The 24,110-nt window shown below is 34.5% G+C and overlaps 1 pseudogene; it reads left to right on the top strand.

The window, feature by feature from the left end:
- The first annotated feature begins 419 nt into the window (after positions 1 to 419).
- Positions 420 to 1,282, top strand: LOC120186168 (annotated as a pseudogene).
- The last annotated feature ends 22,828 nt before the right edge of the window (positions 1,283 to 24,110 follow it).

The following is a 24,110-nucleotide window of genomic DNA, read 5'->3' as shown; positions in this document are numbered from 1 at the left end:
ATCTCCATTGATCCGTACGACCAAACCTTACAACATAGAAAACGATACTGGTTTCTTCAAAAAAACATATCCCTTGATCCCCTTTCTCCATTAATAAAACAAAACAAATATTATTCTGCAAAACCTGTCTGTCTGTCTGTTCATGGCAGATTTTGTGGTGTCAGATTGGATATTGCCAGCCAAAGCTCAATGAGATCAAATCAAAAGAAAACCCCGAAAAAGATCGTCAAATATTAGTGATCTCTTGGTTTGGGGTTTTTATTATTTGTTTCCAAAAAGAAATTCCATTTTCTCTACCTCAAAACATCCTTTTTCTTCTATAAATGTAAGCTACCATTGCTTCTGTGCATCTCTTCTACTTTTTTGCAACTTTCTGCTTGTCTTTTTCTTTTACAGTCATTTATAGGCTATTACTCAATATGGGCGGCAGTGCTGGTGGCTGTGGAGACTCCTCCTCCGAGGATAAGGCGGTGAAGCTTGGAGACGAACCCCATGTTTTAGCTGTGGATGATAACCTCATTGACAGAAAGCTGGTGGAGAAATTACTCAAGAACTCCTCCTGCAAAGGTACATTTGTTTTTGAAACCTTCATTTTTGTACCGTTTTTCAAAAATAAATAATCTTGGAGATAAATCCTTTATTTTACGTTATTTTCGTTTATAAATTTGTGGGGCTGTTTCTTCTTTTATTTTCATGTGCTGTTGGCAGTAACTACAGCAGAAAATGCTCTGAGGGCCTTGGATTATCTGGGACTGGGAAATGAGACACTGGAAGGCACTGTAAGTTTACAAAAAAAAAACAAATTCATTTTCCAAAGGTTTCGAAATTTAAAGAGACACTATCACGAATATGAATATGATTTTTTTAAACAGGTTTCCAAGGTGAACCTAATCATAACAGATTACTGCATGCCAGGAATGACAGGGTATGAACTGCTCAAGAAAATTAAGGTGAAATATAACATTTTAAGTACCCTTTGTTTTCTCTCATGCTTTGGTGCTCACCATTTTTAGTTAAAAACCAGGAATCATCTCTTCTCAAGGAAGTTCCAGTCGTGATCATGTCGTCCGAGAACATTCCGACACGTATCAGTCAGTAAGTACCGGTTCGCATTCGATTCGACAATGATAAGCTCGATTACTCGAATTTGGGTCGAAATGTTTAAAGTTGATTTTTATTTAACAGGTGCTTGGAGGAAGGTGCAAAGATGTTCATGCTGAAGCCATTGAAACAGTCAGATGTGGTGCAGTTGAAATGACATCTCCTGAAATGCAAGGATTAGGAAATCAAAGATCATTAGTGGAAAATTTTACCTTTTTTACACCCACATTTTAAATGGGACAGACTAAGTTACAAGGCATATATTATATCAGTTTTAGTTTTAATCCGATGTCCTTGGTGTTGATATATCAATGTTTAATATACCTCACAGTAATCATTTCTCTTGTTAATTGGAATTATGGATAGTTTAAACATTGTATAAATTCAACAATCCTTTCAACCAGTAAATAACACCCTGCAATCCTCTTATATTTGATTCAGAAATTCGTTCGATCTTTCGTTATAAAGTAATTTTGTTATAATATTTTTTATTATACTTATTGTTTATTATGATTATATGAAAAAATATTATACTTATTGTTTATTATGATTATATGAAAAAATATTATACTAATTGTTTTCAATTAATTTATGTGTCAGTTCAAGGGGAAAGCGGGAGCACACGTCGAAATATTTTTGCGGTACAGGTAATAATATAAAATTATATTATTTAAATTATTTACGTTTGAAGATATTCATTTTTTTCATTTTAATATTATTATTATTATTATAATTATTTATTTATTAATATTACAAAACCCGGAGCCCAATAATCAGGCCCATATTACAAGCCCAAACCAGATGGAAACCCTAAAACATTTAGGGTTTCAGTTAGGGTTTTTTAACCCTAACCCCGTGTGCCGCCGCCTCAATGGTTTCCAGCCGCCTCAGAAGTCTTCAGCCACCGCCGTTGGTTCCAGAAGGCCACATGTCCGCTGCCTACACTCCACCAACGCCACGAAGCCACCCCGTTGAAGCCTCTAGTAGCTCTGCTGCCATGATGAAAGCCACACACGTTGAAGCCCTATGGTGAGTCACCACCATAGCTATGGTGACTCACTGAAGCTTCCCTCTTTGAACTGGTCCGATCCGAGCACTGTGGTGGCTATAAAAAGCCACCACCAAACCTGAAAAAGGGAGAAGAGGGAAAAAGAAGCGGAGATAACCAAAATAGAGGGGCAACCAACACACAAACAGAAAGCCACGGCAAGAACAGTGAACCAAAAAGAGAGTAGAATACGAGAACAAATCGACACCCAATAATCAGAAAGAAGAGGAAAAAGGAGCATCTTACCGTCATAAAAGCCTCCAAACCATTTGGAACCACCGGAATCGTTGTAAAACCGAAGGTAAAACCTTCGATTTATTTTAGATCTAGAAAGATCTAAAGCGTTTTAGGACAAGTGAAGGCCATATTCGGCCGTAGGAGGTTGAGATCTACACTCTAGGGTAATTTGGGAATTCCGGCCACCGTTGGTGGCGGCCGGCGGTGGTAATCGACGCCGTTGGTGGTGGCCGGCCGGTGACAGAAAACTAGAGAGAGGCGAGAGAGTCTTTCTTCTCTCTCAGCTAGAGAGAGAAGAGGAAAGATGAAAGTGAAGAAGCTGGCCCTTAAGGGCCGGCCTTAAGGGTTTTTTAAACCCTTCCCCAAACGACGCCGTTTTGGGGAAGGGGTATAACTGTAATTTCTCGCGTGGGTAAACTATACCCGCTGCCATCACAGTTTTGTAACTTTTCATTTTGGTCACTGAAATCAAATCTTGAACCTTTTAATTCAGTCTTTCAATTTTATTTTGTTTATAATTTAGTCCTAACCTGTATACTTATATATTTAGGGTAAATACCGTATTTAGTCCTTACAACTTTAATAACTTTTATTTTAACCTCTAATTAATTAATTAAGGATTAACTACATTAGTAACACATAGTTTTCATAATATTTCAAACTAGAACTTTTAATCTTGATATGTTATAATTTAGTCATTAATTTTAAATATTTTCATTTATTTTACTGCTTTTAAATATATAGTTCTAATTGTATTTTTATTGTTTTAATTTTACTTGTTTATATATTTAAATATTTTTATTATTATTATGTAGTCATAAATATATATATAATAAATAATAATTTATATTTTTTCAATAAATTATTTTAATATTTATTTTTCAATATCGAAGAAAAGGACAATCTTAATACAACTGGATGTCCTATTCTGGTATTTTAAAATTAAATATTATAAAAAATTATTATTTAATTTTATTTAAATTAATATTTATTAATATCAAAGAAAAGAACTGTCTTAAGGCACCTAGAAGTCCTTTTTTGATATTTTTAAATAATCAAATATTTTTTATATAATTTTGAAATAATAGGATTATAAATTAAATATATTTTGAATTTTTAAATTTCTAATAATAGAGACAATTTATAATTAAAAAGTACCAATTTTGGGCGTTGTAGGGGTGCTAATCCTTCCCTAAACGTAACCGACCACGAATCCCTTTTTATTATTAAAAAGAAAGAATTTTTGGTTATAAACGCAGATCAACTCATCTTTTAACTGATGTTTTCTTAAAAACTCTGTTAAAAGATAATTTTTAGGTATTCGACCTACTTGACCCAAAAGGCCGATGGTGACTCACAAATTATTTTTAAAACCATTTATTCACATCATTTTTTCCGTCAAGTAATAAATATTTCGTGCCCAGACGAAAACCGGTTACGACAGCTTGGCGACTCTGCTGGGGACGGTCAATCTTTTAAAATCAATTATAAATTGTCTCTATTAATTATAAATTAAAAATTCATATATTTAATTTTTAATTCTTTCTTTTCAAAATTTTTATATATATTTATTATTTTCATAGTATTTATATATTTTCTTATTAATATTTCATTTTATTTGCAAATATTTTATTTCATTATTTATTTTTTCTGTTAGAGGTTTGAACATTTCTCCTCACACACAACACTTGCATTGCATAACATAAAGCTCTATAATTGAGTTTGTCCCTTTTAAGTGGGAGTGAAAGCGACGTCTTCGTGAGAATTTATTCTCCGTGTCAGACCTAGCAAGTAACTTTCGGGGTTCATATGCTCTATGTCTTCGTGAGAATTTATTCTCCGTGTCAGGTATAGAGAAATGTATCCCCTCGAATTGAACTCGATCCACTTAAGTCTGTGATGGACTAGGATTGAGGGTTTGACAGCCCAAGGGGACATCAACAAGGACAGTTCGAGTACCTTTACTCCTAGAACTGAAAACCTGCATATAATAAACTCTAGAAACTCTCCCGATCTAAAACCATGCCGAAATTTTGTCAGTAGGTATACACAAAGGAGAAATAAACTCTAGCTTTTAATTTATTTATTTTTCCTGAATAAATGCATGCGAACTAGAAATCATGCAGTTAGGTTAATTTTTCCAAACAAAGCATGGAACTAGAAAGCATGAGGTTAAGATTTATACATTGATAGATAGATTTTTATAGTTGGTACTAACTATTCTATTTTTTCTTATTTTTTTCATGCATGTTACATTGCTCTAATCTGTTCATATTGATTTCTTTTGTTTGCATTGCATGATCATGGCATAACCAAAAAGGTGTTGACTTGAAAGACTGTTCATCAAATTGGAAAGAAATCATAAATGGACAAAAAGTTTTATGATCGAACAAAATATAACGCAGCCAAGGAAAGACATCCTGAAGAAACTACGAGGATCGAGGGAAGTTCTATACATAGAGAACCGGTTATATTAATACCAAAAGTATTACACAAGGATCCTACCAGATTAATACCAAAAGCAGTCTATGGTAAGAACATCAGTCAGGGCATTCAGAGTAGTGGAGGTTTTTATGAAGCTCAAGCATGTTATTTGAAGGACTTGAACGATCAAAACAAGAAATTGAGCACATAAATGAAAACCATGCATGAAGATTTTCAGAAGATCAGTCAAGCTTTTCGAAATGCTGGCATAGGAAACACCCCAGAAGAGTGGATAACAGGGGTCACCAAGTTGAAAAAGAATTGCAATATATATGAGGATCTTGTTCAAGAACTTCTTGGACAAAAAGGTTCTCTTACAAAGGAAAATGAGCAACTTCGAGAAGTGACACAGAAGATGAAAGAGAATGTCATAGAAGAAGTTGCAGTCCAGACAAGCAATATGGTTCTTAAATGATAGATTTAGCTGATTTTACAAGGAGATGAAGCAGACTGAAGACTCAACTTTTTGAGCATGAATGGAGACTAATTTGGCTTTGGCGAAGTTAGGAATGAAATATATCCCTACATGTAAAGTTTTGTTTGATGTACCGAAACTTTTGCGTTCAATGAAATCTGTTCTAAGATGATCACTCTTGAGTAACACATTTTCATACATGCATTTGTATTTTGCATTTGTACATTTTTACGTTTGTATTTACATTTACATTTTTAAATTTACATCATGCATTAAAACATATTTAATTAAATAATAATGTTTATTTATTTTCAATATCAAAGAAAAGGGCAGTCTTAATATAACTGGATGTCCTATTCTGGTATTTTAAATAATTTACATTTACATTTTTACATTCACATATTTACATTTGCATTTGGCATCTTTGCATTTTTTATGTCATAATACATTAAAACATTCATTCATTAAAATAAGGATTTCAAACGAAGTGATCTTGGTTTTTCCTTGAAGCAAGAACGCTCAGCACGACACAAGAAAAATGTCTAAAGAAACTGAAGATAGGCTAGCCAAATTTGAGATAAAGCAGAAAGAAATACAAGAGGAATTGAGGAGCAAGTTGGCACAAATCGAAGCTAATTCTCAGATCGATCTACTGAACAATATGAAAGAAATGATTGATAAGCATTTGACTGCTGGAAAGAGTCTTGTTGAAAACCCCACAAATTCTTTGGGTGTTACACCTGTTCAGATTCCTGAGTTCACCTCTATACCCCAGGAAATTCAGTCACCAATTTATTTTGCTGTTAAGAACTCACCATATCAAGCTGGAGCATCATTCCCCACTAATTGTCCTACTACTTCTGAGTTGGAGCCTGATGAATTTTGTAATAAGGTCCTTGACCTAAACAAATCAGTTGAGAAGGAAAAATTCACTCAACGACTGGAAAATATAGAAGAGGTGATAAAATCTATAGAGGCAGTTGAGTCATTTTATGGGTTTGATGCCAAAGAACTAAGTTTGGTCCCTGGCCTGGTTATTCCACCAAAGTTCAAGGTTCCAGATTTTGAGAAGTATAATGGGACCACATGCCCTTCATATCATATCACTATGTATTGTCGTCGTATGGCTGGCTATGTAGAAAATGAAAAGTTGTTGATCCACTGTTTCCAAGACAGTTTATCTGGTCTGCATCCAGATGGTATAATCAGCTAAAACGTACTCAAATACGTTCTTGGAGGGATTTAGCTCAAGCTTTTTTGGGTCAATACAAGCACATGATTGATATGGCCCCTGATCGAACAATGTTGTAAAGCATGAATATGAAGTGTAATGAAAGCTTTCGACAATATTCACAACGATGGAAAGACGTTGCTTCTCAAGTACATCCACCATTGACTGAAAAAGAGTTCACTACTTTGTTCATCAGCACATTAAAATTTCCTTATGTTAATCACATGATAGGGGTTGTCCCTAATAATTTCTCTGACATCATCATAATTGGAGAAATCATCAAAATGGCTATCAAGAATGGCAAGATAAGAGGCTCTGACAATACTAAAGTCAAGAAAGAAGCTGGGGTTAATACAGTGAGGTCTTATTCAGTTAAACATGGTGCCAAATCTTATAGAGTGATCAAGAAGAAAAAGAATGTGCAGGGATTTCAATTTCCTCCCTTCCACTGTTCGAGTGAAAAGTTGCATCCAAAAATGCTCTCAACCAGATCAATTACTCCACAACTTGATCAATCACAGTGGCCTCCAAATGATAATTGGACCTATAAGGAAGTTCCTTGGATAAATCAGACTGGAATTCCAAATTGTTCAGCTAAGGTTCCTGGTAACCTTAAGAGAATTTCCCAGACCCTTTAGAGCAAGCAATTCAAAAATATAAGGTAAAAGAAGGGGTGAAGGTTCAATGTTCAGAAATTGTTTCTTCAACAGAAACTAATATAACCAAATCCTACGAAGAATATTGGGCACAATAAAATGGGAAAAGAAATCAAAAGGCTCCCATGGATCTAATTCGAGATTGGCCTATAGGTCTAAGAAAGAATGAGGCAGATATAACCTAGAAGACACCTCAGATACATATATCAGATTCTCCAAAAACCAGTAAGGAAAAGGACAACTTAAGAAATCTGGTTAATATTACCCCAGTTATAGCTGAAATGAGCATTCAGAACCCCCTCGATAACATGAGAGCATTCATTCGTTCAGAACGATCAAAGAAAGTGATAGCCTCGCGAGCGAGAAAAACTCTGAAGGTGTTTCAAGAATCTATCTCAGACATGTACCCTCATTTGGTTAAAAGTCAATACATTACACCAAGATTGGTGAAGATGTCACCAAAGCCTTATGCCCATTGCTATGATCAAAATAGCTTCTGTAATTTTCACTTGGGAATATCTGGACATTCAACAGAGAATTGTTGATCACTGTTAAAGGAAATAGAGACGCTCGTCGACAAGGGAGTCTTGACACAAGAAACGATCAAGGAATGGGGGGCAAATAAGGATAAAAATCTTGGGCTAAGTATACACCCAACATTAGAGGAGTAATGATGAAAAAACAAGTGGAAGTGTTATCTACCACTGTAGTACTTTCTATTTTCAGCATCTTGTTTGAACTTGTTTTTTTGTTTCTTTCTCCGCTTTTGTGCAAAAAAATAAATTGTGTTGCTTTTATGGTTATGAGCAAAGAATCAAGTTTTAATCTTGAGATTATTGAGTATCGAGTAGATTAAATATTCTTTTAAATTTGCAAGAGTTATAGATCTATTGGCAAGTGATAAAATTATATCTTCCATATCCCATCCAACACCAATTACTCGACCTTTACCAAAACCAAATCCTGACACTACATTTATCTGAGACTCTGAAGAAATGTCTCTACCTGTTTTTGAGACACAAACTCTAGATGTTTACCTTCTCGGGTAGAGTCGATTGATTGATGATACTACCTTCCACCATATACATGACTTTATAAGTCACACATTTGTCCTTCCAAATACAAAACCATCATAAACCAAAAGACCCAAACTTTCAACTATTCATGAATTTTACTGCAAGAGAGACGAGATGAGGCATCATGGACCAACTCATTGATGATAATTTTGAGTGATTAGGGCATACTCAAAGAAGAAGTGGAAAGTGATTGATTGAAATAAATATATCATGCATTAATTACATTTTTTCATGTAAATAAAGTTAATCTTGAATATTCATCCCCCTGTGGATACCTCTTTTTACAAAGGTTTCTGTGTATGAGATGATGAACGACATTGTATCATTTATCCTTTAATATATATATATATATATCCTTTGTTGTCCCCATTTGAGCCTGAATAATTTTTCTTCTAATTCAACCCTAACCAATGATCACCCTCTACATTGGGGGGCAAGGTAAAGGATATTGGCTCACAAGAATAAAGATTGTCAATACAGTTTTATTACGAAGACAAGTTTCCATGAAGTCATGAAAGTTTTGAACTACAAAGTATGTCAAATACAGAGTGCTTGAAGATCAATCCAATCAAGAATAATGGAAAACCTCCAAAATGCAAAAGGAAAAGGAGGTGCTCAAAGCAATTGAAATATTATACTCATCCAGCAAAGAAAGAAGAAAAAAAAAGAAGAAGAAAAAGAAAAAAAATTGAATCAAGATGGGTGACTTATTGAGCCTCAAGTTACAAGGTTGATCAAGTACAAACAAGAAGAGCAAGAAATGCTGAAGATATGAGAAAATGGAAATGAATCCAAAATTTGGCAGTCTAGAGGGATCCAGTTGATGGAAAATTCCCCAGCAAGGCAGATCCAAGTCAAACAAAACAAGATTGATGGCATCAGAATGAATTGATCCTTGGTTTGATGACCCTTAAACACTTATTTGGGCCTTTTTATCCCTTTTTTTCATAACCATAAGCCATGGCCTACGTTACGTACCTGAAAAGTCCATTCTAATCATACATGGATTTCTAAGTAAAAGAGAATATCTTCAGAATTCATTCCACCTTCCAAGATTGATTTTTATTTGCAAAAATTGGTTTTTAAAATCTTTAATTCATGATATGAAAAATGATAAAGGTGGGTTCAAGATATAAATTTTTAAATAACATCTTAGAACCAAAGGAGGATTCGAGTTGAAAACCTGAAAAGGCGGCTCGAATATTGAATGGTGCAACAACGACATAAGAGACGATCTTAAGCTCTTAATGAAGCACCACACATCTCAAAAATGTTCCTGAGATTCTGGAAACGAGAAGCATCTCTACAAGATGAGCATAACAACCATTTCTTCAAGTTAGTGGAAGCCCGAAGCGACATACTGAACCAACTTGAAAGAACCTACTTTACCAAAATCAACCTACACCTCAAATCAGTCAATAATTTTGACACTTGCCATAGGACTATGATTTTTGAATGATTTAAAAGTGTAGTTGATTTATTTAATATTCATTAAACTCATTGTTTATGATTCGATTATATTGTGAACCTGAAAGGGGTAATACTTTGCAAAATTCTTTCATTCTTCAATAAAGAAAGGAGAAAAACATTTTCAAACAGTACAGTCTCAAATGAGGAAGGTCCTTAAAGCAATTGTTGCTTATTCTACCTCTGTTGTAGAAAAAGAATGAACGAAGCCAGAAGAATGAAGCGCTTCACATTTTTTAAGGCAAGTGGTCCAAGAAGCCAGAAAGTCTGGAGAATTGAACTTGTGACACTCTCCTATGACATTAGCAATTCATCAAGAAAGACTATCGTTTATCTCATGCTGAGGGCGATAAGCATCACCAGACAGATTATTTTCCCCAACCATCAATTCATGTTCTCTAGAAGATTACATCATAAAGCCATGAACAAGTCACTACCTGCACTCTGGTTATACCGTGATGCTGGCTCAAGTCTTGATACATTATTGCTACTTCTTCTATGCTGATCATTTTCTTTGTCAAGATGATATTCATTATGTCCTTCAGAAGATTTCTGAATTTGAATTTGAGGACTTATGGCACAGAATAAGACATTGGAACAGAATCTACCCTTATAGGCCTTTTATATAGGGTAACATTGGTTACAGGATTCCAAAAGTTGAAGATGACAAATTTTACTGTCAACTAAACCGTTCCATAATTCGAAAAGAGTGGGATATATTGAAGCAGCAGAAGAGACAGTTTGTTGTAGCAATCATTGCAAGTAAATGAACCAACAAAAATCTTCAAGCCCATCACAATGATGTTTATTTCTAACAGTAAGGTTGTTACGCTGGATGCCACTTACAACAAGGTCGAATTTGACAAAACTACTCATCAATTGCTCCAACCGATCATCATTCAGTTATTGCACATCTGTTTTCAAAAGTATGCCAAGACAATAAAAGGCAACTTCTGCATCATTGATCCCAGAGAAAAGAGACAAGACATTGATACCACCATGGAACATGTCTCTATACAGATCCTTGTGTATGGTTTTTAGGGAAACCTAGAAGTATTTCCACCTCATCAGATTCAAGTGGAACAATTTTATTCTTTTCAACCCATACCAGATTCCATTTTCAGCACTCATCAAGAACATACTTCTGGACACTCGAAGGTGGCTCATTGTCATAAGCTTCAAGAGCCTTACAGATCCTTTCTGTCAATTTGGCACTTATTGTACATGTTTATAAACAGTTCAACTTTGTTCTTGGATCCCAAGAAGGCCATCATTTCTTTGTCAATGGAAAAGCATCAGCACATGGAGGAAGCAGAATAAGAGAAAATCTGTTCTCAATTGGCAGAATTATGAATATAGCCCTTTTCAGTGTAGTAGCATGAAAATGCTTCGAATCTACAAATTCTGGCTCTACATCGAATAAGTATTGTGATATTCCAGTCCAAACATTAACTGGAGCAAGTGCCACGTTCTCATAGTAGAAATAAGGAGACCCAATAGCATCTTCTCGAAGTGTTCTTTGAGTTATCTGATTTGGTTCGGTAGGAACCCCAGAACCAATCATTAGAATTGAAAGATGAACTACATGATCGTCTTCATTAAGAAGCTTCTTTTCAAACTTCCTCTGCTTCTTCCTTTTCAAAAATCATAGCCCAAGTTTCGCCTTTGCTTGTAATTGGGATCATTGCATAATGGCTTCCTATCTTCTCCTGAAAGAAGTGCATCAGCAGCCTTAGCCATTTGAGCATCACATATAAAATCTGTCAACTTTGCAATTGATGAATCTGGACCACATATCTCCATGGCTATTGAAGCCTCAGCCTCTGAATATCCTATTTTTGTCAAGTATAACAGTTTATTCTCCTCATCAGAATCAGAATTCAGGATTTCCTCGATATCAGAAGAACTATCAATATCTGTGAAATCATCCTGAAAGATCGCTTCATAATCAGATGAGTTATTATCAGAATCAACATGTTGCATGAGTGTGGATTTTTCAAGAGCCTGTACCACTGTATATGTAGTCTTGCTATTGCATCAGATTACTGTTTGCATAAATTGATTTCTCTCCCACAGAAAAGTATATTTCAGAGATGGCCTTCACTGAAAGATGATAAGCCACTGTGTCAGCCTGGAACGGATTACCAAGCTATTTTTATTGCTCTGTCCGACTAAATCCCTCCAGATACAAAAAAATGGTCACCTCATTCAGAAGACACATATCTCAGACGTTTCTGTTAGAATGATTGAGTACTTAAGTTTGTGACAACATGAAGAGAATTCCAGTTACTTGACAATATTACTGTTTAGTGACACCATAATGAGAGCATTCAAGATAAACAGATTTGGGGCACGAATAAATCCACATGTACCCATAACAATGCATTGTAAAAATTGGACCTCATGGGGATCATGACATTTCAGTTAAGCAGACATTGAGAGTGAATCAAAAGCAGAATATTGAGGCATGTTGAAAGCCCATTTCAAACAGAAATAGAATATTGGGGCATTTTGAAGGCTCACGTCAGTATGAATATTTGGGCATTTTTGAAGGCTCATCTCAATAAAAAGTAATGTTGAGCACACTTTTAACATCTGTATCAGCAAATGTTGGGGCATTTTAAAGGTTCTTTCAGACAGATCCATGTGGGGCATTTTGAAGGTTCAAATTAACAAGAAGCGAAGGTTGTGGCATGATGAAAACCCCTTTTAATCAGAATCAGGACTGTTGATGCATTTTGAACACTTGTATTAGCTAATGTTGGGGGATGCTGAAGGCCCACATCATCATGTGTTAAAAATCATTGACTTGAGCAGATATTTCCAATAAGATAGAAAAATATGAAGAATGAAAATGGTGAAACAATAACAGTCAATCTGACTACACATAATTGCTTCGTTCATCAAGCAGTTGCATTAGGGTCCTGTTGTTGAACAAATATTTATTCAGCAAATATGGTTTCAAATACCCAATCTTCTTAAACCATGTGTCACATGATAGTGTGTTCTTTGTTAAGCTACATCATGGTTGCATGAATAAAGATGGTCCCTTTGTAAACCATTCGATCCAAGGATCAGTTCCTCGAGACCTCGAAATCTGAATTTGGCCTTTTGTGTGTCGGTGACAATTAAAAATATTTCTTTGAGATTTCTGTCAGTTAGTTTCAACCATACTGTTGAGGTTAAGAAGCTGTTTTTTACATCAGTTTTGTTTACTTGATGACATTGAAGAGAGAATCTCATGTATATTATTCTTTCCCGATGTTACTGGGGTTATCATTGCCAGCTAGACTGAACCGAGTTTTCATCTATTTGGTTTATCATGTGCGTTTCATCCCCAACATCAAGAATTCTACGGATATCTTTCCACACATGGCTCTTATAGTAGGTGTGTTTCTAATTCCTACAACGCTCATTACAGAAGAAAACGTGATCAATATCACACTTACCCTTGCCTGAGACGATATCAAGATTTGTTGGTATCTCCTATTCAATTCGACACTAGCACATCTTGAGAAATTGACCAACTTTTTGGTCATACCAACATTACACTTGAATCCCCACTGAGTTTTGTTCTCAAATGGTATTGTGACATCATACAAAAATTTTGAACACCATGCAAAGAGCTTCAATGATTGAGAAATCTTGGCAGAAGCCACAGGAAAGGATGAATGTGTTGTCAAATATTTTACGAACATCTGAGCAGAAGCCACAGGAAAGGATGAATGTGTTGTCAAATATTTTACGAACATCTGAGCAGAAGCCACAGGAAAGGATGAATGTGTTGTCAAATGTTTTACGAACATCTGAGCAGAAGCCACATGAAAGGATGAATACGCTGTCAAATGTTTTACGAACCTGCTATTCTGATGCTGAACCAATATTGTGATCATATGGTTTCCATTATTGATCCAATATGAAATCTGTCTTCTTCAACCCCAAGATTAGAAGTGAGATATAATGAAGATTTCTTTCCACAGAAGGGAAGCAGAAATTTTAACAAGAAGAAACTAGTGGAGCCAACTATGATTGAACGACAGGTTGTTGTTAAGCATATCGACATGATATGGTCCAAGTTGCCTTATTCGAGATTTGATTATATGTGGAGACATGAAAAAAAAATTTGGAATAAATCTTCCTTATGATGTGTTTCAAGAGTTAAATTAGAACAGACTCTATTCTCCTAATTAATTCCTGCTGAGTCAGGCATATCTACATTTACACTCTTCAAAGATGATAGATTCCCTTTTTAAAGATGACAGATTCTCTTTTCAAAGATGAAAGCTTTATCGGATTTCTGCACAACTCCAAGCAAAGAAAGTTGGTTTTATCCAAGACAAAATGGGGCATCAAGGTCATAGTTCTGACTACGACAAGAGTTCTACAAATGAAACAATTCTTCTGAGACTTTCATGAAGCAAAGAAGACATAAAGATACAAGTTGATCAAATGGTTCTTCAGAAATGCAAGCTTGATAGCATAAGTTGCTACACTGATATCCAGAGGTGACCCTGGCAATAAATGATGAAGTGGAGGAAAACCGAGTTCACCATTTTGAAGTCAAATGAAGATTGCATCAACATTCATGCATCATATTTAGACATTTGCAAAATAGGAGCATTTTCATTCATTTTATCCATGTTGAATATTTGACAGGAATTTCAAAGATTTTAGCAAAGTTCAAATCCATCATTCAATGGATCAACATTACTAGGTCAAGTTCATAATGAGAAGAACATCATCTAAAGAAGGAAGAAGAAGTTCATAATGAGAAGAACTTGTTCAACTTTTTGTTTAAATTCATCATTTGATGGATCAACATTGCCAGGTAGAGTTCATAATGAGAAGAACTCGTCATCTGAAGAAGGAAGAAGAAGTTCATAATGAGAAGAACTTGTTCAACTTTTTGTTTGAATTCATCATTCGATGGATCATCATTTCAAGAGAAAGTTCATAATGAGAAGAAATTATCTGAAGAAGGAAGAAGAAGTTCATAATGAGAAGAACATTATCTGAAGAAGGAAGAAGAAGTTCATAATGAGAAGAACTTGTTCAACTTTTTGTTTAAATTCATCATTTGATGGATCAAGATTGCCAGGTAGAGTTCATAATGAGAAGAACTCGTCATCTGAAGAAGGAAGAAGAAGTTCATAATGAGAAGAACTTGTTCAACTTTTTGTTTGAATTCATCATTCGATGGATCATCATTTCAAGAGAAAGTTCATAATGAGAAGAAATTATCTGAAGAAGGAAGAAGAAGTTCATAATGAGAAGAATATCATCTGAAGAAGGAAGAAGAAGTTCATAATGAGAAGAACTTGTTCAACTTTTTGTTTAAATTCATCATTTGATGGATCAACATTGCCAGGTAGAGTTCATAATGAGAAGAACTCGTCATCTGAAGAAGGAAGAAGAAGTTCATAATGAGAAGAACTTGTTCAATTTTTTGTTTGAATTCATCATTCGATGGATCATCATTTCAAGAGAAAGTTCATAATGAGAAGAACTTATCTGAAGAAGGAAGAAGAAGTTCATAATGAGAAGAACATCATCTGAAGAAGGAAGAAGAAATTCATAATGAGAAGAATTTGTTCAACCTTTTGCTCAAATCCATCATCTGATGGATCAGCTTTTCCAGAAAAAGTTCATAATGAGAAGAACTCATCTGAAGAAGGAAGAAGAAATTCATAATGAGAAGAATTTGTTCAACCTTTTGCTCAAATCCATCATCTGATGGATCAGCTTTTCCAGAAAAAGTTCATAATGAGAAGAACTCATCTGAAGAAGGAAGAAGAAATTCATAATGAGAAGAATTTGTTCAACCTTTTGCTCAAATCCATCATCTGATGAATCAGCTTTTCCAGAAAAAGTTCATAATGAGAAGAACTCATCTGAAGAAGGAAGAAGAAATTCATAATGAGAAGAATTTGTTCAACCTTTTGCTCAAATCCATCATATGATGGATCAGCTTTTCCAGAAAAAGTTCATAATGAGAAGAACTCATCTGAAGAAGGAAGAAGAAATTCATAATGAGAAGAATTTGTTCAACCTTTTGCTCAAATCCATCATCTGATGGATCAACTTTTCCAGAAAAAGTTCATAATGAGAAGAACTCATCTAAAGAAGGAAGAAGAAATTCATAATGAGAAGAATTTGTTCAACCTTTTGCTCAAATCTATCACTTGATAGATTAGCTTTTCCAGTTCGAGTTCATAATGAGAAGAACTCATCTGAAGAAAGATGAAGAAGTTCATAATAAGAAGAATTTGTTCAACCTTTTGCTCAAATCTATCATTTGATAGATTAGCTTTTCCAGTTCGAGTTTATAATGAGAAGAACTCATCTGAAGAAAGATGAAGAAGTTCATAATGAGAAGAACTCATCAGGAGATGAAGAAGTTCATAATGAGAAGAATTTGTTCAGATTTTTGCTCAAATCCATCACTTGATGAGTCAGTTTTTCCAGAGAAGTTCATAATGAGAAGAAATCATCAGGAGAAGAAGAAGTTCATAATGAGAAGAGCTTATTCAACCTTTTGAATGACTCTATCACAGAAAGAAAAAGGTCAACATCATCCCCAGCGGAAAGTTCATAATGAGAAGAACTCACCTGACAGAAAGAGAAGAATTTATTCAACATCTCCATACTAATCAAGTGAAATCAAATGAAAAAAACTTATTATCTTTTCGTCTTTGCTCTATTCTTATTAAGAATAAGCAAAGAGGGGCAGCTGAAGATATTCATTTTTTTCATTTTAATATTATTATTATTATTATTATTATTATTATTTATTTATTAATATTACAAAACCCGGAGCCCAATAATCAGGCCCATATTACAAGCCCAAACCAGATGGAAACCCTAAAACATTTAGGGTTTCAGTTAGGGCTTTTTAACCCTAACCCCGTGTGCCGCCGCCTCAATGGTTTCCAGCCGCCTCAGAAGTCTTCAGCCACCGCCGTTGGTTCCAAAAGGCCACATGTCCGCTGCCTACACTCCACTAACGCCACGAAGCCACCCCGTTGAAGCCTCTAGAAGCTCTGCTGCCATGATGAAAGCCACACACGTTGAAGCCCTATGGTGAGTCACCACCATAGCTATGGTGACTCACCGAAGCTTCCCTCTTTGAACTGGTCCGATCCGAGCACTGTGGTGGCTATAAAAAGCCACCACCAAACCTGAAAAAGGGAGAAGAAGGAAAAAGAAGCGGAGATAACCAAAATAGAGGGGCAACCAACACACAAACAGAAAGCCACGGCAAGAACAGTGAACCAAAAAGAGAGTAGAATACGAGAACAAATCGACACCCAATAATCAGAAAGAAGAGGAAAAAGGAGCATATTACCGTCATAAAAGCCTCCAAACCATTTGGAACCACCGGAATCGTTGTAAAACCGAAGGTAAAACCTTCGATTTATTTTAGATCTAGAAAGATCTAAAGCGTTTTAGGACAAGCGAAGGCCATATTCGGCCGTAGGAGGTTGAGATCTGCACTCTAGGGTAATTTGGGAATTCCGGCCACCGTTGGTGGCGGCCGGCGGTGGTAATCGACGCCGTTGGTGGTGGCCGGCCGGTGACAGAAAACTAGAGAGAGGCGAGAGAGTCTTTCTTCTCTCTCAGCTAGAGAGAGAAGAGGAAAGATGAAAGTGAAGAAGCTGGCCCTTAAGGGCCGACCTTAAGGGCTTTTTAAACCCTTCCCAAAATAACGCCGTTTTGGGGAAGGGGTATAACTGTAATTTCTCGCGTGGGTAAACTATACCCGCTGCCATCACAGTTTTGTAACTTTTCATTTTGGTCACTGAAATCAAATCTTGAACCTTTTAATTCAGTCTTTCAATTTTATTTAGTTTATAATTTAGTCCTAACCTGTATACTTATATATTTAGGGTAAATACCATATTTAGTCCTTACAACTTTAAAAACTTTTATTTTGACCTCTAATTAATTAATTAAGGATTAACTACATTAGTAGCACATAGTTTTCATAATATTTCAAACTAGAACTTTTAATCTTGATATGTTATAATTTAGTCATTAATTTTAAATATTTTCATTTATTTTACTGCTTTTAAATATATAGTTCTAATTGTATTTTTATTGTTTTAATTTTACTTGTTTATATATTTAAATATTTTTATTATTATTATGTAGTCATAAATATATATATAATAAATAATAATTTATATTTTTTCAATAAATTATTTTAATATTTATTTTTCAATATCGAAGAAAAGGACAATCTTAATACAACTGGATGTCATATTCTGGTATTTTAAAATTAAATATTATAAAAAATTATTATTTAATTTTATTTAAATTAATATTTATTAATATCAAAGAAAAGAACTGTCTTAAGGCACCTAGAAGTCCTTTTCTGATATTTTTAAATAATCAAATATTTTTTATATAATTTTGAAATAATAGGATTATAAATTAAATATATTTTGAATTTTTAAATTTCTAATAATAGAGACAATTTATAATTAAAAAGTACCAATTTTGGGCGTTGTAGGGGTGCTAATCCTTCCCTAAACGTAACCGACCACGAATCCCTTTTTATTATTAAAAAGAAAGAATTTTTGGTTATAAACGCAGATCAACTCATCTTTTAACTGATGTTTTCTTAAAAACTCTGTTAAAAGATAATTTTTAGGTATTCGACCTACCTGACCCAAAAGGCCGATGGCGACTCACAAATTATTTTTAAAACCATTTATTCACATCATTTTTTCCGTCAAGTAATAAATATTTCGTGCCCGGACGAAAACCGGTTACGACAACGTTTATGTGTAAAAATTTTATTGTGTTATATTTTCGTTCATATATTATTTATTTAAGCAGGTTCGTTTCAGTTGTTTTTTTTTTCAGATATAATATTGTCGCACTTTTAAACTCTAAGAATGGCGCGACTTTCAGCTATTGTTTATTATGATGGAGAAATTCGAGAAGATGAAATTGGCGTTGTTTTCGTATCAAATGAGCGTGTTAAAATATAATTCAAGAGAAACATAACTCTTGAGGAGATGATAACGAAGATTTCGAGGAAGGTTCATATTGGAAGTAGTAGAAGAATGTCGTCGTTGCAGTACAGATTTCCAACATCATTGTTTCCATTAATTTATACAGCATTCAAAATATCGAGCAATGATGATGTTGAAATGATGGTTGATTCTCAAAGTAATTATTCAGACGCCGATATTGAGATGTATGTAAAGTTTGTTCAAGTGCGTGTTGTTCGAGCTCAATCATTAAGCTCCCACTATGGGCTGGCTGAACAAGTTGATCAAGTTGACAGCCCGACTACAGTAATATGTAATGATTTTAATGCCATAATGGGAAATCCGCATCATGGTACCGTCACATCAACTTCAATAGGGAAACATTCATCCGCAACTCCTTACGATATGTATCGAGGTGGGTCCACGAACAATCCGTATGGCAACATCGCGTCCAGTTCAAGGGGAATGCATTCATCTGCAAATTTATTTGACCTTAATATGGAGATTCCATCGACACAACAATCTATGCAGTTTTCATTTGACACGATGGCTTCAAGCTCCAGGGGGAGGCATTCAACTACGAGCTTTTTCGATCTCAATGTCGATATGCCTTCTAGTTCAAGGGGAAGACGTGCAAGTAGTAGGTTCTTCGACCTAAATGTGGATAGCATGGAGGAACCATAATCTCCACCAGAAGAACCGCTTCATGAGCCTGGTGCGGATGGTGCTGAGACTGGACTATCATTCACCCAGAATTACCGCAATTCAACTCCGATGATGATGTAGATGAAGTTTCCTCAAATGTGGCACAAGCTGACCCTCCAGCACACATGTATGAAGCTGATTATGGTGCAATGTACAGGCCAAAATTTGTAGATATGCCTCATCTCGATAACTATGGATATTACTCATCAATAAATAATTGTGAGTTATCTTTAGGCATGGAGTTTTCAAGCAAAGAAGAATGGATGATGGCTATAAAAATTACAATATTCGTAATTCTGTTAAATCGAGAGTCGACCGGTCAACGACAGAAAAATATGTATGCTATTGTGCCCGACACGAAAACAGATGTAATTGGATGGTTCGCGTATCGAAGAGGAAGAGGAAAAACAACAGATGGGAACTAACAGTATACAACGGTCCTCACACATGTTGTGCTGGAGGGGTCAATCAAGATCATCCCAACTTGGACTCTGAAGTGATATGCCAAGTCATCATGCCCATGGTAAAAGCAAGCTCTCATATGGCTGTTGATGTATTGATTTCAACTATACAATCGCAGTATGGGTACACTGTCTCCTATAAAAAAACTTGGTTGGCAAAACAAAATGTCATTGTCAAACTTCATAGCGAATGAAATGTATCTTACAACGAACTTTCAGGCTGGTTTAGGCTGGTGCGGAGGTTGAATCCTGGGATAATTGTGGACTTCGAAACCACCTATGCATACCATAATGATCAAGTTCTTCGCGATCGATGTCAATTCTATCGGGTTTTTTGGACTTACCCACAGTGTGTTAATGCTGTCAAATATTGCAAGCCTACGGTCCATATCGACGGGACTTTCTTGTATGGAAAATACAAGCAAGTTTTATTATTGACAGTTGTCCAAGATGGCAATCGCAACATTCTTCCAGTTGTTTTTGCTCTTGTTGAAGGAGAAGATACATATTATTGGGCTTTTTTCCTCCGAAACTTACGTGCACATGTTATCACGAGGGAAAAATTTGTGTCATTTCATATCGCAGAGCTGGTATCAAAGCAACAATGAAGTCTTTGGGTCCAATGTGGCAACCACCCTTTGTCCAACATAGTTATTATCTCAGATACATTGCTGTGAACTACCATGGAAGGTACAAGAAGAATGATGAGCGTCAATTAATTGTGTGCATGGGTAAGTGAAACTGATGTAGTTTGTTTTCTTTCGATCATTTTAATTTTACAAAGAAAGCAAGTTAGTAAGATATACATTTTTTATCAGGTTACGAACTACTTCCTCAAACGATTGAATCAATGCTTCAAGATTTGCGGGCGAAAAATGAGGAAGGATACGATTACATCAGCCTCATCGATAAAGAAATGTGGACGAATGCATATGATGGTGGATATCGATATGGACACATGACGACCAACTTGGCTAAGGCAATCAATTCAACCTTTGTCACTTGCCTGTAGCGGCTTTGGTAAAAACTACATATTTTCGTTTGGGGGCGCTTTTTGCGAAGCTCGGGGGACAAACTCAAACCTGGATGCAAGGCGGTCATATATATCACCCTAGATTAGTTGCAGATCTAAAAAAATTTGATGCATTAAATGGAATGTCTGTAACAAGCTTCTCTAGAAGACATGAAATGTTTCGTGTCACAGAGTTGTCGCGACCTCTTCAAGGGATTGAAGTTGTGTCGTTAAGAGTAAATCTACGGGACAGAACGTGCGACTGCAGGTTTTTTCAAGCTCTGAAGTATCTATGCTCTCATGTGATAGAAACATCTCCATCCACCGGAAGCCCCAGGTGCATAGAAACATCCTCAAGTGTAATTGTGCACTCTCTACATGGAAGATGGAGTGTGTGGGTCTCCGGCCTCCACCGCTCCACTAAGGCAGCAATAAGGTCTGGTTTTATCTTACAGTGACCCTCATATCTACCTATGTGACCGAATCCAACCTCTACTAAATACGGCAAGACACGACTAGGTATCACTAACTTAAGGTTCCTAATAAAAGGATTTAATACACGGTCCCTCTCCTAAAATTAAATAATTACAAAAATTAATTTTTAAATTAATAATCATACATTAAATAAATAAATAAATTATTACTAATAATTTAAATTAAATTAAAATATTAAAATGTTACCGTATCAGCAAAATGTCGCGATATATGATTTTCATCTAAGCGAAGTAAACTACCTTCCATTTTATATTTGTAAAATAATTAATTAAATAAAATATTAAAAAATTTAAATACTTAAATAAATTAAAAACAAAATATTAAATATAATAAAATATACCTTAAACAGTTATAAGAGAATATAAGAGTATTTGAGAGAAGTTGAGAGGATTTGGTGTGATGAAAGTGATTGAGAATGAGGGTATTTATAGGGAGAGGTGGGGGTGTGAACGGCCGGGGTAGGTGGGTAATTAAACCTAAAGTGCGCTGCAGGGGGCGCACCTTTCTGACGCGTGTCAGATTTAAAGGTAAAGCTCGGTCCCTGCCTCACGCTATATCCCTACGTGACGCCAGATCAACGTAAAGCGCACTGCAGGGGGCGCGTCTTACCCCACGTGGTGTCAGATCAACGAAAAGTGCGTTGTAGATGACGCGCCTTACTACAAAGGGTGTTAGATCGAAAAAAATAATTTGAATGATGTCTGACAGAAAACTACATAGGGTGTAAATGATATTTTGAGAAAAACACCTAGAAAATATAAAAAAAAAGTACGTCTTATTACAAAAAGTATTAGATCAAAAAAAATAATTTGAATGATGTCTGACAGAAAAGTGTTGGTGATATTTTGAAAAAAACGCCTCGAAAATGTAAAAAAAAATAAAGGTGCTGAAGAATCTAATGAAAGAGATGATTTTTTCCCTTCTTGAAAATGAAAGTGATAATATCGGCGTACTTGCATTGAACGTGTGCTCTGCGTGTTATCATTATTGGGATAACTCACATTACTAGTCACTCGATTATTAATATGATTGTAAATGAATCAATGTTTTTTTAAATTAAATTAATCACTCTATGTGTCAATTATAATAATCAAATCATTTAGTTTATCGATTTTTGTGATCAGATCACTTAATTATAATTAAAAAAGTTAATAACTTGATACACACTTAACTACATAATAATATATTTTTAACAATCAATTAATTAAATAATTAGTTTATAATTCTTTTAGGTCAATAACCTACATGAAGTTACAATCAAAATAGTTAGAGTAGGACTCTTCTTATAAAAATTTTCTTTAATTTTCTATCCCTATAAATAAAAAGTAGGATTTAGGTTTTAGCGAGTAGTTGATTTTGTAACAATTGTAACAAATCTGATATTTTTTTCAATATAGTAAAAAAAATTCTATGTCTGTGATTTTTTCATTTTGGATTTTTTAAATAAATCTTAGTGTTCTTTCTTTTATTTTGTTTTTGATCATTTCGTTTGTCATTAATCGTATTTATAATTATAACATGATATTTATTAGTATTATCACTAAAGGCAAGTGCTAAAAATTTAATTAAGATATAGCTTTAACTTTAACTTATTCAAACAATAATTAAGATAAAAAAAGGGGGTTAGGAACAACGATTTCTGATAAATAAATTTATTTTACAAATATGTTATTACTAATAGTTTCAATAAAAGGTGGGACAAATGCATCGATGTGGATGCTACTTACCAATTAAGTCGTTATATAGATATGAATTATTTATTGACTGAAATCAATCGAAAAATTAAAATATAAAATTTTTAATTAAAATAGAATTTAAATTATTGAGTAAAGTATACAAATAGTCCCTCAACTATGAATTACTAGTTTGTTGAATATTCGACTATTAAAAGTTATAAAATGACCCATCGGTTATAGGACATTATTTTGTTAAGTTACCCGACTATTAAAAGATACAAAATGATCACACGTCTATTTATATATTTCAAACTCGTTATTTTCCATTAAAAAATGACAGTCATTTAAGTTGAATGTTAACATGTTGATTGAGATATGATAAAATCATATTTTAATGATGCCTACTGGTATTGCCATTGCTTTTAAACGTTGATTCGACAATAATATGTAAATGGAAAGTCTATCCAAAAAATACAACTCAAACGATTCTGATATCAAATTTTATTATATCTCAATCAATAAGTTAGCGTTCAATTTATACAATCACCAATTTTTTAATAGAAAATAACAAATTTGGAACATATGAATGGTCAAGTGATTATTTTATAACTTTTAATAGGCAAAAGACTCGATAAAGCAAAGTTTTATAATTGATGAACTATTTTATAACTTTGAATAACTCAATTACTCAATAACATAATGTCCTATAATTGAGGTACCATTTATCTACTTTACCCTAAATTATTCAATGTAAATTTAATACGGAAAATGGTACATGGATTAATAGGATTGTCTTTTGGAATGTGGCACGCTAGTCGGTGTTTTTACGTGGTTTACAGGTTGGCTCTGTATTAATTTTGATCATGTACTGTTGTATTAGGGGATTGTCTCAAGAAAGACAGGCTAATATACGGTGTTACGGGTACATTAAAAGATATTTAATAAATTCGGTTTAGCGTTACCGGAAATGTTGACTAATAATAATGTAGTATGTCTAAGTCATGAAGAAATATTAAAAAATTGTGCAACCGGCAAACTTAACTTGTC

The sequence above is a fragment of the Hibiscus syriacus genome, unplaced genomic scaffold (assembly GCF_006381635.1).
Source record: "Hibiscus syriacus cultivar Baekdansim isolate YM2019G1 unplaced genomic scaffold, ASM638163v2 tig00113302_pilon, whole genome shotgun sequence".
Classification (NCBI taxonomy): domain Eukaryota; kingdom Viridiplantae; phylum Streptophyta; class Magnoliopsida; order Malvales; family Malvaceae; genus Hibiscus; species Hibiscus syriacus.
This window is presented reverse-complemented; position numbering and strand designations above follow the sequence as displayed.